We start from the raw sequence: 18,791 nt of genomic DNA on the forward strand, positions 1-18,791 counted from the left end.
ACACGATCAAACACTTAACCGCCAAAACCGAAAACATGATCAGACTCATCCACAGAGTCTCAGGGCGCAGGAAGGGTCTCTGCGAAGATAACCTTCTGCGCGTATACCACGCGTTCCTTATGAGCCATATTAATTACGTCGCCTCTGCCCACAATTGGACGAAAACAGAAAAGACGAAACTAAACACACTCATGCGCAAGAGCATCACACATGTCTTGGGCATTCCGCAAAGAGCAAGTACAGCAAAAGTTGATCAGCTAGGCATGCACAACAACATCGTCGAAGTGATCGAGGCTCAGACTATGGCGCAAATACTCCGCCTATCCTCGTCCAAAGCCGGTAGACTAATTCTAAGCGAGGCTAATGTCTCCCCATCTTCCTATCTCGTGCACCCTGTTACCCTACCGAGTGAAATTAGAGACAACTACAGAGTCTCACCGTTTCCCATAAACGTCCACCCACTATACAACGTGGATAGGCGCCGGGCCTGCGCCCGCGCGATTCTCGCCCGCACTGACGCGGATCGTGAAGCCACCGCATTTGTGGACGCGGCCCAGTACGGCAATACATCAACTTTCGCGATAGCAGTTGTGGACGACAATGGAACATTACGATCATCGGCATCGGTTAAATCGACCACCAGCGCTAAAGCAGAACAGATAGCCGTGACAGTCGCCATGGCAGACCCTACATTTACCCATGTCCTCACGGATTCGCGTGCTGCAATTCGGGCTTAGGAAAGCGGCAACGTATCGAACGAGGTAGCGCATATACTACTAGCAAGCTCAAAAGAGTGCAAACGATGTCTCTCCTGGTCCCCCGCTCACATGGGGAAAGACATTCACCCGCAAAAACCCAACCTCAATGAAACGGCCCACGACCATGCGCGAGAACTTGCCCGCCGCGACGGTCCCACGGCCTCCGAGGGGCTGGACATTCAGTTTAATGACCCACTACTCACTTACCAAGAAATCACCTCACACTATCGAAAAGGCAGAATGAAATACCCGCTCCCGCACGCCAAACTCGAGCGCGCGCAGGCGGCCGCGTTTCGAATGCTGCAAACGGACTCGTATCCGTCACGAGACCTACTAAGCCACTACAATTCATAAATCCCGGCAAATTGTCCAGACTGCCCAGAACTCTATTGCTCACTCTCGCACATGCTTTGGCAGTGTACCACGTTACCAGAGGGCCCTCTCTCCAGTGAGCCCGAATGGGAAGAATCCCTCAAAAGCCCGGACCTCAAACTGCAACTCAAGGCCGTCCAGAGGGCCCAAGAACTGGCGGAGCGTCACCACGTTCCTGCCCCAACTTGGGCGTCGCCTACGGTTTTGGCCCAAGGAGCTCCCCGCGTGCGATCTCCAACGGCTTAAACCCCCTCAGGACCTCAATAAAGTTCTTGACTGACTGACTGACCTCATTACCTTCGGCCCCGTTAACTGAGGCATTACCACAATCTAAGTCAAATTACCTGCGGTATCAACCTAATGTAAGTACCAGAGGAAGTTTCAGGGCCTTCGGAGGTTTGAACGGCGCGACTATCGAATAAAACCGACTATAGGCATCAATACAAGGCTAGAAGAGTCGAAGACTCTTGGTAACTAGCAAACTCAGAGAAGCCGCTGGAGGATGTCTCCGGAATTTATTGCAAGGGCTGTCGACTTCAATCAGTGCTATAAAGATTGGTTTTAGTCGAGTCACGTCTCTGTGGTATGATACTGTCTAAGAACTGCCTAAAAACTTTCGGCTGTCATGTGTGCTTGAAATATTCCGAAGCCTCGAATCCCTTCACGCGTCTTGAAGCTGCGCCAAAAATATCACCTTCATTTTTCCTTGCTATAGTTCTTTTTACCTATTTGAAACAGTTCTGCGTAAAAAAGCGCCAACACTCCTTTTACATTTTTCACCTGTAGGATTAACGCTATCACCCGCCGTGGTTGCTCAGTGGCTATGGTGTTGGGCAGCTGAGCACGAGGTCGCGGGATCGAATCCCGGCCATGGCGGCCGCATTTCAATGGGGGCGAAATGCGAAAACACCCGTGTACTTAGATTTAGGTGCACGTTAAAGAACCCCAGGTGGTCAAAATTTCCGGAGTCCTCCACTACGGCGTGCCTCATAATGAGAAAGTGGTTTTGGCACGTAAAATCCCATAATTTAGGATTAACGCTATTGGCACTGTTCTTCAGGAATTGAGCTTTTGGCTATTTAGTCTGTATTTCCGTCAGAAGAGGTCAAGACGGTGCATATTGGAATGCGCCTTGTTAATGCGTAAGTATTAGATGTGTCTAAGTGGAGAAATATGCTTGTGTGTGAAGTTTGAAAGCCGGTCACGTGGTAGAGGTAGAGAGGGGATTGACGAACTTAGAAGAGCGTAATAACGGACCACCATCAGCTGCGCTTCGCCCCTCGATGAAACGGGGCGGCTGTCGAGTGAGCTCCTGAACTACAGTTTGCAATGATATGAAGGCAATTTAAATCATGGATCCGAGACCCCAAAGAGGTGCGACGCAATAATGCCTTACGCCTTTCTCTCGCACTTACCGCTAAATCGCCATTAACTTTATCCTTTATCCTAAACAATTGACAGATTTGAAAATACCTGCCGAGTGCCACGACATGGCAACAAAACTTGTGGTACTGCATAGTGGAGGTGACCGAGAAAGCTGAAGGTGACTTCTTAAGGAATTATCTGTGCAGTAAATAAATTCGGGTAATAAAAAAAAACGCAATCTTTATTTAAGTCACGTAGAATCAACAGGGCAATTTATATTGTGTCTGACAATAAAGCACTCTGTCAGTTTCGTGCTGCATCGGCGTTACTCTTAATATTAAATTTAATGCCTTTTCGGCATCTCGAGTCTGAAAATGTCCCCTTGTGTCGGTGACGCTTCCAACGAAGCTACGAATGGCGAAGTTCGAGCAACGTTTATGCGAAGCGCTAAGTATACTGATGAAATATGCATAGTAATTGTGTTCCTTTTACCTGAACAACGAAAATCGGCAATTTCTTTAGTTCTTGTAGTTGCAGTGGTTTCAGCTGATCTGTGCTTCACACGATATTTTTGGACGGCGCAACAGTAACTACGCGGCCTTTACAACAGTTACAAGGTCTTTTATCGGGAAGACTTGAGAAGACATCAAGGAATTCCTTGCTACTCACATTCGGATGTATTCGCAGTTATTCTGCTGAAGTAAAAAAAAAAAAGAAAGCCTTTAGGAGTGCGGTAGACCATTGGTAACAGACATGCATGTACAGTAGTAACCGAACTTTAGCGTATTCTTTAGCTAAATCTCTCGATCCCTCATGTCACACTAACGTCACTTTACATTTTATTTTTATTTCTCTCCCTCTCTCTCTCTCTCTCTCTTCTTTATTTAAGGAATGCTCGAGTTTCCTTGGAGCATCGCTGATATTTTCTTCACGGGCGTATGCACTCTTAAACCGCGCGGAGATTGACTGTGGTGCGTTTCCTTTTCTTTCTTTGTTATTTTCCTCGCTATAATGAAGCGGGTTGTTCTGCCTTCGTTGCTTCCGATAGCCTACAGTGCGGATTCTCGTGAGCATGCCACGAACGAAAAGCCGCCCGTTACTTTTGAAATTGTCTTTCTGCCGCCGAACCGCTTCGGGGACCTGCCTGGGCCGCACGTATCACTCAACATCGCCCCACAACCTCTGCGCTCCCTCAACCTTCGACACGTCGCAACTGAGCGGACACGCGTAGACGTCTAAGCAATGCGATATACGTGCGATTCCGCACACAGCTCGCCAAACAGCCTGCACTCTTTCCTTTCTTTTGCTCCTTCGTATTTGTTTGTTGCTTTAGGCTTATTGGTAGATGTCGGGCGCTTTCCTGCATTAGAGTATTTCTCGCTTCTACATCGAGCCTGCCACGTCAAGGCGCTTTCCAACGCTGTAAAAGCTGCTGCACATACAGTACGTTCCCGGCACCACCCAACTATTCCCATTTTTTTATACTTTATCTGATTTTGTACGTACCTCGGTCCAGCTCCTCCACTTTGCGTGGTCGTGACCAAGAAGGCTTCGATTAATTTTTTTAGGGTGCCATGGGGGTTTGTACTTTCGTTATTTGCTTATTTTGCCTTCAGCTAGTTTCAAAGAGCGTGTTTGGCACGCTCTATCTCTCTCTCTTTCAAACCGCTGAAGTATAGCAGTCATGAACTTCGATTGACGACAGCGAATCCTGACGGGCGTTTGAATCCAGAGCAGTAAACGTGATAAAGAAAGCAGGGCTCGATGCGCGAGTGGAGTCAGACCCTGAGCGTTTGCCTTGAAGCAGAGAAAAAAAAGGAAGAAGCGGGAAGAAAGCTGGAAAAAGGGGGAGAGGTGGGGAAGAGGGCAAGTCCAATTCACAGCTGCCTTCTCCCCCGTCAATTCGTTGCCTACGCTTTTCTTGTTTTTTTTTCTCTCTCTCTCTACATCGCAGTATAAAGTACGCTGCAAAGCACACTGAAAAGCACACTGAGGCCGCAGTGAAAAATTTATCCCTCTTTTGGGCGCGCGCCAGTGTCCGTGCGCGACGTTATACTGAGCACGCATCGGGGCGACCTTTTTTATAAATAATGGAAAGCGATAAGAGGTCCGGGAAACGTTGTCTCTCACCTCATTTTCAGTGCTTTTTGTGTGTGTGTCCTTGCATTATTCGTTTCCTTGCGTGGCTTTCAGCCTGCCTCCGACCTCTACGCCTTATTTCGGCACCGAGTGAGCCTTATAAATAAGAGACCCGCCGATAAGACGTTTCTGAAACGTTTCCCAATCCTTTAGCCTGACTTTGAAGTTTCTGCAGCACCTCCGTCCGAACTTCATTTATCAAGCGCTCCTCTCCTTACAGAGATTTCCTCCGCATTTTTTACACACTGAGGTGCTATACCGTACGCCTTCTTAAAGTCTCAAAGAAGTGAGAACGCCTCCGTGACGCGCATTTCAATACTGCGCAGCTGTTTCTTTGTGTGAGTGTTCCTGCGCGCGCGCGTGCGCGTTATGTGTGCGTGTGTGTGTGCGTGTGTGTGTGTGTGTGTGTGTGTGCGTGTGTGCGTGTGTGCGTGTGTGCGTGTGTGCGTGTGTGTGTGTGTGTGTGTGTGTGTGTGTGTGTGTGTGTGTGTGTGTGTGTGTGTGTGTGTGTGTGTGTGTGTGCACGCGTGTGTGTGCGCGCGTGTGTGTGCGTTAGGTAAGCAGTAGTGCTTCTCCCACATTTAGATAAGCAGTCAGTTCTGCCACGATGCGGTTATAACTGCGTAAGTGCGGTCTCTATATGGCAAATATTTGCATGGCACCTCGGGTGTGACCCGCGTAAGCACTTCCAGGAACACTAACTGCACTAATGCGCAAGAAATATTCGCCAGCCCCAGTACAGTAGACGCCATAAGTAACTAGAGTCTCCGCTGATTGCTGATTGCGGATTTCTTAACTGTCACTACTACGTGACATATATATATATATATATATATATATATATATATATATACTTGGTGTTGTACTTGGTGGCAGTGTTTGTTGGCTTCTCATTATATGACTATATATATATATATATATATATATATATATATATATATATATATATATATATATAGTTGCCTGTGCATATATATGTATATATGCACAGGCAACTTTTAAGCATTTTTGCAAGTGTTCGCTGAAACACCCTGTATATATTGAAACGTGACACGTGTACTTGTTTATCTTTTTCGGGTGACCGCTTCTCACTATCTATATATGTTATATAGACAGTGAAATATATGTTATATATGTCAAATGTTAAATATGTTAAATATATGTTAAATGTCGCCTTCGGGACCGTACTCGTTCTCTTCTTCGCCTAACCGTAACACATCACCCAGCGGACAAAGCACCATACTGGTGCATCAAGTGGGACCGTGAGGAAGAGTGCGGTCAGGTTTCAACCGGATGACGCGAACGACATCAGGAGAGGTTACGCCAGATGACATAGTAGAGCTGACAGGAGCTATATCACGGGTGACATCGGTCACTTGACGTAGGACGCGATAAGTGCCCATGTAGCAAGGGGGGAGTTTTTCCGAGAGCCCCACTTAAGGCAAGGAGACCGAAAAAGCACAAGGGACCCTGGTGAAAAGTATGCGGCATGGTGCCACTGATTGTAAACGCGCTTTTGATTTTCTTGGGATACCAACAGACAAATACACGGGCAAGCTTCCTCGCGTGGTTAGCATGAGCAATGGTGTCGCGGGCATACTCGCTGCTCGAGGCACAAGGAGAGGGAAGTGAAAAGTCCAAGGAAAACGCAGAGTCTCCACTAAACAACAGGTAAAACGGCGAAAACCCAGAAGTTTCATAGCGTGAAGAATTGTAAGCGAACGTGGCGTAGGTATAATGCAATGTGCAGTCACGGTGTTCTGGCGAAACATACTTAGGCAGCATGATGGCGATGGTCCGGTTCAATCTCTCAGTCAGGACATTGGTCTGAGGATGGTACGAGGTAGCGAGCTTGTGCTTGGTAGAGCAAGACTGCAAGATGACGGCGACGACTTGGGAGAGAAAGGTGCGACCATGGTCCGTGAGTAGCTGTCGTGGGGCACCGTGCACTAAAATGATGTCGCGGAGGAAGAAATACGATAAGCTCAGCATCCGTCCCTAGCCACAGATCCCTAGCCTAGCCTAGCTTAGCTAGGCTAGACTTGGCTAGCCTAGCTCGTTCCTAGCCTAGATCCATAGCCTAGCTCGTCCCTAGCCACAGTTCGGCTCCGTGATTGCTAGCCAATTACGCAGTGCTAATTACCTCGAACCAACGTTTTGCTTGCACCAATGTGTCCGTGAAGGCCAGCGGCATCGACCAATACCGGCTGACCCCAGAGGTGCGTTTTTCTTTGCCACATTTCGTGACTACTTCTACTGCCGCCGTGCGAAGGATTGCTAGGCTTAGGCGTGTTCCGCGAACGCTAGGCCCAACACCGTCGCACCGACAGCGGCCTGCCGTACATCTCGGCGGCTGCCGCTCGTCAGCTTCGAGATGGAGGCGCCCTCTCAAACAACAATGATCGTGGAAAATCACATGTGCGTTCAAGTTCAAGGAAAAGAGATATCACCCGAGGAATACCACAGCGACGCCGGATGGACGCTCGCGGGGGAACGCATATCGAGGCTGCGCCAGCGGCCCCCGCCAGCGGCAAGCCCGACGGACCCGGCGGAAGTAAAACAAGCACGAGGTTGAAATTCTACAAGAACGTCAGAGCCTCGGCCATCAAGGCAGCACGCATGCCAGCCATGCCACTGGAAGAAAGCAAGATAGTTGTCAGACCCAGAGGGGGACTGGACATCGTAAAGACCAGCACCACCACCATCGCTGCGGCCATACTCGCTGCGGCCAAGATCACGAGCGAGGAAAGCGCCGCGGACACCATCTGCCCCAACACGCAACAAAACATCATGGTCGTCAGTACACCGAACGAAGACAACGCGGCAAGGTACGCTAAAATCCAGGAAATATATATTCAAGGCAAACCCTACGAGGTCAGCGCATATCGCACGGCACCTCACGACACCGTAAAGGGCGTCATCAGAGGCATTCCCATCGACGCGAGCGCCGATGAGCTAGATAGAAACATCGTCAACGAGAGGAACCCGCTAGCAGTGGGCGCAAAAAGGATTGGAAGCACGACCACTGCGATCGTGGTGTTCCAGGGACCCAAGGTACCGAACTTCGTCCGATACGGAGTCACCCTGATACCGTGCCGCCTCTACAAGAAGCAGATCGACGTTCGCCAGCAGTGCGGCCGAGTGGGACACCGCAATGACGTGTGCCCGACGCCCACAATCATGACGTGCCTGGCCTGCGGACTCGCGAACCGTATACAGAAGACCATCACTGTACCCGTAAATGTAAGTTGTGCGGGGACGAACACTCGACTGGAGACCGAACGTGCAAGGCGAAATACAAGATCCCCTACTTAGTGCGCAGCGACAATGGGAGCGCCGACAGGACGAACGCCAGCTGCTGTCGGAGAGCGATTTCCCGCCACTCGACAAGCCGCCAGATGCGCGAAAGTCAAGGACCCCATCGGAAAACCGGGCGCCTAAATCCAGAGACAGCAGCTGCTGCAAGAGAAGCCTCAGCAGGAAAACGTTACCATCACGTGAGCGAGTGAGCTGGGTCGACGCAGCGAAAGGAAGCAATATAAGGAACGCGCAGAAAATCACCGAAGCCACTAAGAAAGAAGATATGAACAAGGTGCGGGAGGCAAATGAGATCCTAAGACAAGAAAACGCGGCGTTGCGAGCGACTATCAAAAACCTCACGAGAGAGATCGCCGAGATCCGTCAGTTGCTGCTATGCAACAACCAGCCTCTACAGAGACCCACGCCAAGCACAAGCAAGACCGAGGAAACGACAACGAACATCCAGGAGAAAGCCATAGAGGAACCGGCACCGAAGAAGTGAGCCATCGAGGCCACGCGTACGCAAACATAAAACGATCGCATCGACAGCCTCGAAGCGAAATTTGAAGCGACATTCACCAAACTCGAACAGCTAATCACGGCGAACATCGCAGCAGTGACAGCATTGAAACAAACAATGGATACCTACCAAGCCGAGAGCACAAACAGATTCGCCTACATCGAAAGGAACCTACAGCCGATGGTAAGCCATCCACCCAACCAGGGAGGCCCGTACACGCCAACGCAATCATGGCCGCCAACGCAACAACAGCAGCAGCAGGTGTAACCGCATGGCAGTGGAACTGTCGCGGCTTCGGAAGGAGGAAGGCAGTCATCCATCAACACATCGTACATGCCGCTCGCAAGCCGGACGTTATACTACTACAAGAAACACTAACCGACGCACCGTCCCTCCCCGGCTACAGAGTACATAAGAGAACACCCGACGGGAGAGGCCTGTGCACCCTGGTCAGGAAGGGACTTAAGTTCGTTGAACACGAGCTGCAAAGCAATATCAAGATCGAGCACACACTCACCGAAATCATCCCGGGCAAGAAGAGAAAAGGAAGCATATTTCTGCTCAACGTCTACAGCAACCATTCGCAGAGAAAACAGAGATTCAAGACATTACTGCACAGAGCCACCACCGCAGCGGGCCGCAACACGCTCATCGCGTGCGGAGACTTCAACGCGATGAACCCTGCCTGGGGCTACAACAAGTACACAGCAAAGAGCCGCGATCTGTACCAAGGCGCCATGGAACTCGACTTCACCCTCATCACGGACCCGACACATCCGACGAGAATCTGTAACTCCGTGTCCCGGGACACCACTCCGGACCTCATGTTCGTCAAGAACGACATCCGGGGGGCGGTCACCTGGAGAAACACGGGGACCGACCTAGGCAGCGACCACACCATCGTGGAAATCGGCATAATGGAATACAACGACACCAGCATCAAAACACACAGATGGATAGACTGGGATGCCTTTCGAGACGCCAGTAGCCAGAAGAGCGACGGTGACGACGAGATCGAAGACATCGGCTCGTGGACGACCGAAATCACCAAGTGCGTACGCGACGCGACCAAAAAAATTGAAACGGGCAAGGAGATCGACAAAGTAGACAGCCGGCTTGCGCATCTCATCGAAGCCAAACAGTCGATACTCAATCGCTGAAAGAAACAACGGCTTAACCGCAGACTCAGAAAAAAGGTGGCGGAGCTGAACCAAGCGATCGAGGATCACTGCCGCGCTCTCTGCACGCAACAGTGGAACGGGATCTGCAACGCGGCAGACGGGCAGATGCACAGCGGGAAGACGTGGAACCTGCTGCGGCACCTGCTCGACCAAACCAAGACCAAGTCGCACCAAAGGGACAGACTCGCCTGGCTTATACATCGGGCGGTCTCAGCACATGGCGTCGACGAAGTCTACCGGCGCATTAACGACAAATACATGCCGACTACACCCAGCGAACAACACGCACCGTACAGCGGCCTGCCTAACGCGAAGCTCAATCGTGATACAACGTCGAGGAGGTACGCGCGGTTCTGCACGACCTCAACAGCCGGTCGGCAGCCGGCCCGGACCTCGTCACGAACAAGGCGCTCAAGAACCTCAGTGACGGCTCGATTGAAAACCTCGCAAAATACTTCAAGAAGTGCTGGAGAGCGGGCGCACTGCCAAAGCTGTGGAAAACAGCCAAGACCATCCTGATCCCCAAACTGGGGAAGCCGCCGGACACGGATAACCTCCGGCCCATCTCGCTCACGTCCTGCGTGGGCAAGGTGCTGGAGCACGTCCTGCTCAACAGGTGGCAAGACTACCTGGAACGAGAAGGGCTGTACCCGACCACTTTGATCGGCTTCAGACAGCACTTCAGCACGCAGGACGCGATGCTGCAGCTCAAACACCAAATCATCGATGATGGCGGCAGCGCTCGCGACAACAAAGCAATCCTAGGGCTCGACCTGCAGAGCGCCTTCGATAAGGTGAAACAGTCGGCGATTCTGTCCCAAGTCTCCAAGCTCAACATGGGCGAAAGATCCTACAACTACATCAAGTACCTTCTCACGGACAGGACCATCGAGCTACGAGCAGGCGACCTACAGACGCAAGAGAAGAAGCTCGGGAGCACCGGCACACCGCAGGGATCGGTCATTTCGCCGATGCTGTTCAACCTAGTAATGATCGGAGTGGCGGAAAAGCTCGGGGACATCGAAGATGTCAGGCACACCACCTACGCGGACGATATCACGCTGTGGGTGACCGGCGGCAGCGACGCCCACATCGAGGGCGCGCTGCAAGCCGCCGTCGACGCAATAGAAGACCAGCTGGAAGGCACCGGACTGAGATGTTCGCCGTGCAGATCGGAGCTTCTCAGGCCCAAACAATGAAACGTTCCTTTCCTTCGAGCGCTTCCTAACCTTACGTGAGGCCTCCTTACAGCGAAGGACCGATGGAGGAAGCAAGCGTACATGAGCGTACTCTGAAAGCTCCCTTTGCCCGTCCTCACGTAAGGAGCGGTTGTCGCATGTCTGGGTTCGAGATGATCTCTTAAAAGCTTTACGCGAACACCATTAGTCATTAAAAAAATGTTGTATCGTCACGCAATTTTTACATTAAAGAGCTAATATAGAGATGCGTGGGTGTTTTTTTCTAGTTTTGTTCACTAAACGTAAAAAAGTACCATATTACAGTGCAAAACTTGATGTGATCCAGCAACGCTGGCACGCCGGCGTCGTGCAACGCCTAGCAACGCCTACCAACGCTTTCATGCCACACACGTGACTGAAACGAACATGCCTGGCAATACGTACCGTGCTCGCGCTTCTCCGCAGGTGGGCGATAGCACGCATGTGCAAGGAAACGTCACGTGGCTATGCGTTGAGGTGAAGCGCTCGTTCAGGGCCAGGAGCGGCATAAGGACGCATGAAGGTAGCTTCGGAGCTACCTTACGCTGCGAAAGCACCAAGGAAGCCTTCACCGAAGGCCCCTCAGTAAGGAAGCTTTCAGAGTAACATAAGGTGGCCTCACCGCAATGAAGGCTTCCTTACTGAGGTAAGGAAGATTTTTTTGTTTGGCCCTCATACTCCCGCCCACCAAAAACAGCAGAGGCAAGACCAGACAACGCGAAAACGAAAAAATCAGAACCGTAACAAAATCCGGCAACGTGATCCCCGAGGTCGGCAAAATTAGGATCCTAGGCATGGTCACTGAAAAGCACGGAATAAACGGCGAAACCATCACCCGTCTCAATGCAAAAGCAGCCAACGCGATTCGACTCCTCAAACGAGTCACTTCCCGGAAGGCTGGCATGATAGAGGAGAGCCTAATTAGGCTCGTCGAATCCTTCGCCATCAGCCACGTCGCGTACGTTGCAGCCTACCACAGATGGCTGCAACACGAACGTAACAAAATCAACGTGCTCATCAGAAGAGCGTACAAGACGGCGCTGGGCCTGTTCGAGTCCACAAGCACGACCCGCTTGTTACAACTCGGGATACACAATACGCTCGAAGAAATAGCCGAAGCGCAACGGACCTCTCAACTGGAGCGGCTGTCCATGACCAAAGCCGGGAGGAAGATACTGGACGATCTGGGAATTGGACGCTCGAACGAGGTGGAGATGAAGCTCCCGGTCCCCGAAGAGGTCCGACGCCAGACCAGAATCAACCCCATACCGAGGAACATGAATCCCGAGTTCAACAAGGGAAGAAGAGCGACGAGGGCCAAGGCTCTCATCGACCAGCACGCCAACGACGAACACGCATGGTACGTGGACGCGGCCGAATACCAACGGAACGCCTTCGCAGCAGTCGTCATAGAGGCGTCAACCGGCGCCACGAGGACGGCAGCGAGCGTGAAAAGCGCCGGAGCGGAACAAGCGGAGGAGGTACCCATCGCCCTGGCCATAATAATAATATTTGGGGTTTTACGTGCCAAAACCACTTTCTGATTATGAGGCACGCCGTAGTGGAGGACTCCGGAAATTTTGACCACCTGGGGTTCTTTAACGTGCACCTAAATCTAAGCACACGGGTGTTTTCGCAATTCGCCCCCATCGAAATGCGGCCGCCGTGGCCGGGATTCGCTCCCGCGACCTCGTGCTCAGCAGCCGAACATCACGCCCTGGCCATCGCCGACGCAGACTGCCACACGGTGCTGAGTGACTCGAGACAGGCGGTGCGAAACTTCGCCAAAGGACAAATCTGCAGGGAGGCTGAGCGCGTACTGCGAGCGGTCAAACTACAAGAACGAATAGTACGGCTCAAGTGGTTCCCGGTGCATGCGGGCGACGCGTCGGAACACAATGCGAACCACAATGAGACGGCACACGCAGCGGCGCAAGAGCTAACCTACCGCGCCAAGGCGACAGACCGTCCGACGTGGTTCGGAACCAAGGACTGCATGACGGATTACAATGAAATAACGAAGGCCTACCGCCTGGCTCGCAGGACTCTCCCACCCCCGCATCCGAGGCTGAGTCGAGCGGAGGCGGTAGTACTGAGACAGCTCCAGACTGGGTCGCTACCGAGCCCGAGACTGATGCATCACATGTACCCGAGACATATCCGACCGATAAGTGCAGAGTCTGCCGGAGGGAGACCACAGACTACACGCACATCTTGTGGGACTGCGTTAAAAATCCAGAAGATGCAAAATCAAGAACGCCCCCACCGCGGCTCGAGGCAGCCGCGAAGAGCTACGACCGAGATGAACAGCTCTGGGCCATCCAGCAGGTCTTCGAGGCACTCGAAACGCTGGGACCCAGCGAGCCGGCAACGACGAGCGGAGACCCGCGCCGAGTAGCTTCGTAGATGACGTAGGCACTCGTCGCGGTGCGCGAGCGCCCAACTGCAGGCATAAATAAATTTCCCTCCAATCCAATCCAATCACTAAGCCCCGCCTCTGCGATCGCTACAAAATCATGTTCAATACTAATTAGCGAAGATTCGAGTGAGTCTAGTTTGTCAAGAATGCTCCTTGCATTTAAATCAATAAAGCTTACTTCTCGTGGTTTGCGAGACCATAGCGACATTGGTTCGCCGTTCTGTTCTGTTTTTTTTTTTTTCACGTTTACCCAGAGCGTGTTGAGGCCTGACGGGGACCACATCCTTCTTCGATTCATCCCAAAGGAACTGCTCGCTGTTAATCCACAGTTTGTCATGACAGAGATACTCTGTCGCCGGCCTCTTTCCTCGTCTTAGCGAAGTTCCAAAGCTTTTTCCTCACATTTTGAAATATATGTATAGTATATTTATAACACGTGGCGGGGGCATCGCTTTGGTAGTCAACAAAAAACATTTTGTTCAAGGTGCCCGTCGTTCTGATGATGTAGAAGCAGTATTATGTAGGCTTTCTGTTAGCTCGCAGTTTATCACTGTCGGCTGTGTGTATCGTAGCCCATCGGATGATTCTGACGTCATCTACGCACTGCGCAGCTATCTACAACGCCATGTATCGAACAACAGAATAATTCTACTGGGAGATTTCGACTTGCCGGATATAGATTAGAAAGCCTTAGGTTTTCGATCACCCTGCTTTGAATTAATCTGTAATATGATGCTGCACTTTAACCTAAGCCAAGTTTTAGATCATCCTACAAGTAATAAATGGTCTACGTCGAACATTCTAGATTGGGTGTCAGTGAGCACTTTGCACCGCAATATCTTAAAATACAAATATTGGACGGCGTATCTGATCACGAGCTAACCTATACTGTGTCATGCCGTCATCGGCCATACCATGCTGAATACGCCGATTCTCGTCCGATGCCCGAAGCTAAGCAGCATTGGGCTCGGTCAGTACTTGGGAAGGAGACTGTGTCATGCCAGTGCAAGGTCCTTTAACTGTTCCGAAAACGCAGAAGACATTCTTTGATTTCTCCAAAGCAGTCGATACAAGCATTCCTGATTACTTAATACTCCAATACGCTTCGTTTGATGGGTTGGCAGTTGACGCATCCACTACCATCGACGTGCTTCAGTACAAGTTTAATGATATTGCATTTTACTGCATCCATAACCATGTCCCGTCTAAAATAAAAAAGTCTAACAAGCCTAACTTATGGATTACTCGTGAGATCATACATGCGAAACGCGAAGTAAAGAGGCTTAGAAAATCTTTAAGGCTAAATCCTTCACCTTTTTGCTCAAGCCAATGTGAGCAGTGCGATTAACGAAATGAAGTCGAAGATTCGGACAGCCAAGAATAATTACTTTTCCAAAATTCTTCCAAGCTTCTTAACTACTGCACCATGGAAATTTTGGAAGCAGATAAATACCAAGAAGCGTGACGATAACCCGGCTTGTGACGATGACATCTTGAGTTGTGCACACTCCTTCAACAAATACTTCGAGTCTGTCTCCACCTCAGACAACAGTAAGAACCCGTCCATAGACCCATGTTTGCGTCAGCCTATAGAACATATTTCAATTAACACGCAAGGAGTACTGAACCTACTTTTAAATTTGGACACCAAAAAGGGACCGGGTCCTGATAACATAGACATACTTTCTTGCGGAGATACGCGGAATGGATATCTAAATGCTTGTGCAAAATTTGAAAGAAATCGTTAAAATCCTGCTCTGTCCCCCGCGAATGGAAGACTGCTGAAATCTTCCTCGTGCATAAATCCGAAAGTAAGCCCGACGTCTCAAATTACAGGCCTCTCTCTCTGACTTGGAAAGTGTGCAACCTTTCAGAGCGTATATAGTGTTGAAACACATAACCACATACCTTGAGAAACATTGCAAACTATCCCGATATCAGCATGGTTTTCGAAGAGGACGGTCGACACTAACCCAACTAGTGGAATTAGTGCACGACATTTCGCTAACTATTGACTTGATTAATAATAATATTTGGGGTTTTACGTGCCAAAACCACTTTCTGATTATGAGGCACGCCGTAGTGGAGGACTCCGGAAATTTTGACCACCTGGGGTTCTTTAACGTGCACCTAAATCTAAGCACACGGGTGTTTTCGCATTTCGCCCCCATCGAAAGATTGACTTGATTGACTGGATACTGTTAGATTTTTCGAAGGCATTCGACCGCGTGTCCTTAAATTGACCTTAAATCTTTTTTCTGCCTTAGGTGACACTAATGTTGTTCACTGGATGCAACACTATCAATCTGATTGATTACAGTTCGTACAAATTCATGACACATCGTCCTGATTAGAACCCTTCACACGAGGTGTGCCCCAGGACAGTGTCCTGGTGCCTGTGCTATTGCTTCTATACATTAATGGTTTGCAGTCCATTTGCAATGTGAAATTTCTACTATTTGCAGATGATTGCATTTTGCATCACACAATTAACTCACCAGCTTACCAGGAGTCACTTAATCAAGCCCTACAGCCCGTTCATAAATGGTGCGAAGATTGGTAAATGAAAATTGATATTCAGAAATTTGCATGCTCATGATAACTCGCAAAAGAGAAAGGATTGATTACCACTATAGAATGAATAACAACGTGATCCCAAGGGTTGGGAAGCACAAATATTTGGGTATAACACTTTCACACTACCTCAGGTTTGAAACTCCCGTAAGCAACATCACGTCATATGCATTGAAAAAGCTCTTTTTATTATTATTAGACCTAGACTGTTCCGCGCCCCCTAAAACTAAACTGCTAGCCTACACAACACAGGTCGAACCAATCCTAGAATATGCCATAATTGCATGGTTTGGTCCACAATAAGAAACTTTTATCACAACTAGAAGCCGCTCAACATAGGGCAATCAGGTTTGTATTCCCCAAATACACACACATGAACTGATTCGCGAACGGAAATTATAAATAAAGCCGGTTTACTAACTATTGAAAACAGAGTGAAACAAGCACGACTACAATTTTCGTTCCAATGTCTGACAGGCGACATTAAAATTGGTGCATCTAAGTTAATTTCTTTAAACATCACCATACCAACTCGACATAAGCACTCCCGAACTCTGGATGAATTTTCAGTCAATTCAAACTATTATCTAGCTGTAATTATAGAATGGAATAAATTAGACGAAGAAGTCACTAACACTGAGTCATTAAACAGTTTAGTATCCTTATTAGAAAAAGCACTGCTTGCACCTCAGTTATAAAAACTATTATCTTTTTTTTCTTTTTTAGCGTGTTATATTTGTTACCGTGCCTGTAATACTAATGCCTACGCAGAGTACGTGTTGTATGTATGACGATTTTATTTATTCTGAGTTTTCTTTCTTCTTCATTTCTTAGTTTCTTCCTGTGTACATATATTGTATTCATGATTGCGTATGTACTACATTGTTATGTCATTCTAGCTCGACGCTTCAATGTAAAAATGTAAATTGTGTTTGGCGCTCGGATGTAACTTAGACATACTTAGAATGACTAAATCTTGTTAATTGATGTAACAATGCTTATGTTTGAAAGTTTCCGCACTGCGTTATGTTTCACTTGAACATTGTGTATTGTAAATTTGGCTGCGTTTATTCCTATATATATAAGTCACTGAACTGTCTTCAATTGCTTGCAGGGATGTACCATGAAAGTATTGTTGGACCATGAAAACAATGCGGAATCACAATAGAGAAAGAAGTGACAATAAATAACACCACACACAGTTATCCTTGTTATCAACCAGTTCACGCAAGCCCACGAACACGCGCAACGTGTCTCGAGCGGCCAATCTAGAGGAAATTATGCGTGTATGTGCGAGCTCCTTTCACGCTCGGGAAAACCACTTTTATGCAGCACGTATTGAGCAACAGAACGCTGTTTCGGGAGTTTTTCAGGTTGCTCTACAATTTTCTCATTTACACTTTTCATCTAATTATAATACTTGAGCAGTCGATTAATTAATTAGGAATAGTTATGTAATTAGCCGGAATGCAAAAATAATCAGAGTATCTCCAAGCGACCGCAAACAACTTTACCTTGGTTCTGTCCAGATACGTGGCACTTGCATATTATTAAGCCTCAGTGCATGATGGCAGGGAAACTCAATAAAGTTTCTCTCTTTCTCTCTGTAAAATATGTTTGTCGCGGGAAGAATGGTGACGACGCATGCATGCTGACAGAAGTATGACATAATATACAGGGTTAATGTTGACTATCATTTTTTTTCCCGTTTCATTCCTGCGTCCATGATGTACCGGAAACTGATGCACGCGCGCACACACGCAATGCTTTCCGGCGAGCGTCTCGCGCACACGCATGCTGCGCGATGCGAGGCACGCGTCTATCGGCACGGCAGCAGCTGCCACGGTCGGGAAAGCCTCGGAGGGTTCGCTTTAACGTTTCGGCGTCTGTCTTCACGATAGCAAAACAGCCCTTCACTGTACACTTCGATTGGAAGGCTTGGGAAGTACACCTGCCGAACCACTTCCGCGCGGGTTTCTTGGTGAACGCGCCGTGTAACTGCGCTAGAGAGATACGTCCCCGAATCTGCGCTAAAGTCAGCCTTTTTTTTTTTTGCTTGCATATAATTCTTTGTTAGTTCCTTGTTGCCTACTCGTTACCTCCCCCCCCCCCCTATGTCAGCTGCCATAAAGAGCTTTACATGAGCCTCAGCATAGAACACAGCAACATCGCGACATCAAAATGGGCCCACATCATCGACAATCGGGACGCGCGTTACATATTATTTTTTCAGGAGCGTCGCAAGAAAGGCGGACCGATGACGTCAGCAAAAGGCCACGAGCACTGAACCTATCTCAAGAACCACTGTGAGAGGGCAAAAATTGCTCACAAGTGACACTGACGTACAGCTGGCGCAATGCCCTCGGATAATGTGGAAGCTTTCGGGCTGTGTGGTACACCTGCTATCCCTTCGCCAATGTCTGTTTTAGCGATACAGCAATAGCCAAGTTTTATATCAGATGAAAGTAGCTATAGCACACGGGACTAGACAAGAAAGAGCACACAGCCATGCCACTGAATAGCAGGCCTGTATGCATTTATTGACACGCCTTGTCCAATATGCGCAGAGAAAGAGCAAGACTAGACAGGTAAGACGGCCAACATAACACAAGAAATAAAAGCACTCGTAGCAATTTTTATCACACAAGCACACACATCTCAATGTTTTGCATAGTTATGGCAGGAAACATATTTTTTTAACCCTTAACCTCCGTTCCCTCCTAATTCTTTCATTAAGCTTCCTAAACCTCCGTTTCCTTCGGACCTAGCGCGATGTCTATAAAAAGCTGTTTCTTAGAGCGCATCTCTTAGGCCCCCGTTCCTGTGGCGAGCGTCAGCGTCGGCGGCATATCCGAGCGAACAAGCGCTGCGAAAAATAAAAGCGAACGCACAGCGCAGCAGGGGTTGAAAGACGCGAGGAGGAGGCGGAGAAGAGGGTGCAGCGCA

At 49.1% G+C, this 18,791-nt stretch overlaps 1 pseudogene; it reads left to right on the forward strand.

Moving 5' to 3' along the window:
- Window positions 1-7,050: 7,050 nt before the first annotated feature.
- LOC135919963 (uncharacterized) lies at window positions 7,051-8,436 on the forward strand (annotated as a pseudogene).
- The last annotated feature ends 10,355 nt before the right edge of the window (window positions 8,437-18,791 follow it).

The sequence above is a fragment of the Dermacentor albipictus genome, unplaced genomic scaffold (genome assembly GCF_038994185.2).
Source record: "Dermacentor albipictus isolate Rhodes 1998 colony unplaced genomic scaffold, USDA_Dalb.pri_finalv2 scaffold_20, whole genome shotgun sequence".
NCBI classification, from domain to species: Eukaryota; Metazoa; Arthropoda; class Arachnida; order Ixodida; family Ixodidae; genus Dermacentor; species Dermacentor albipictus.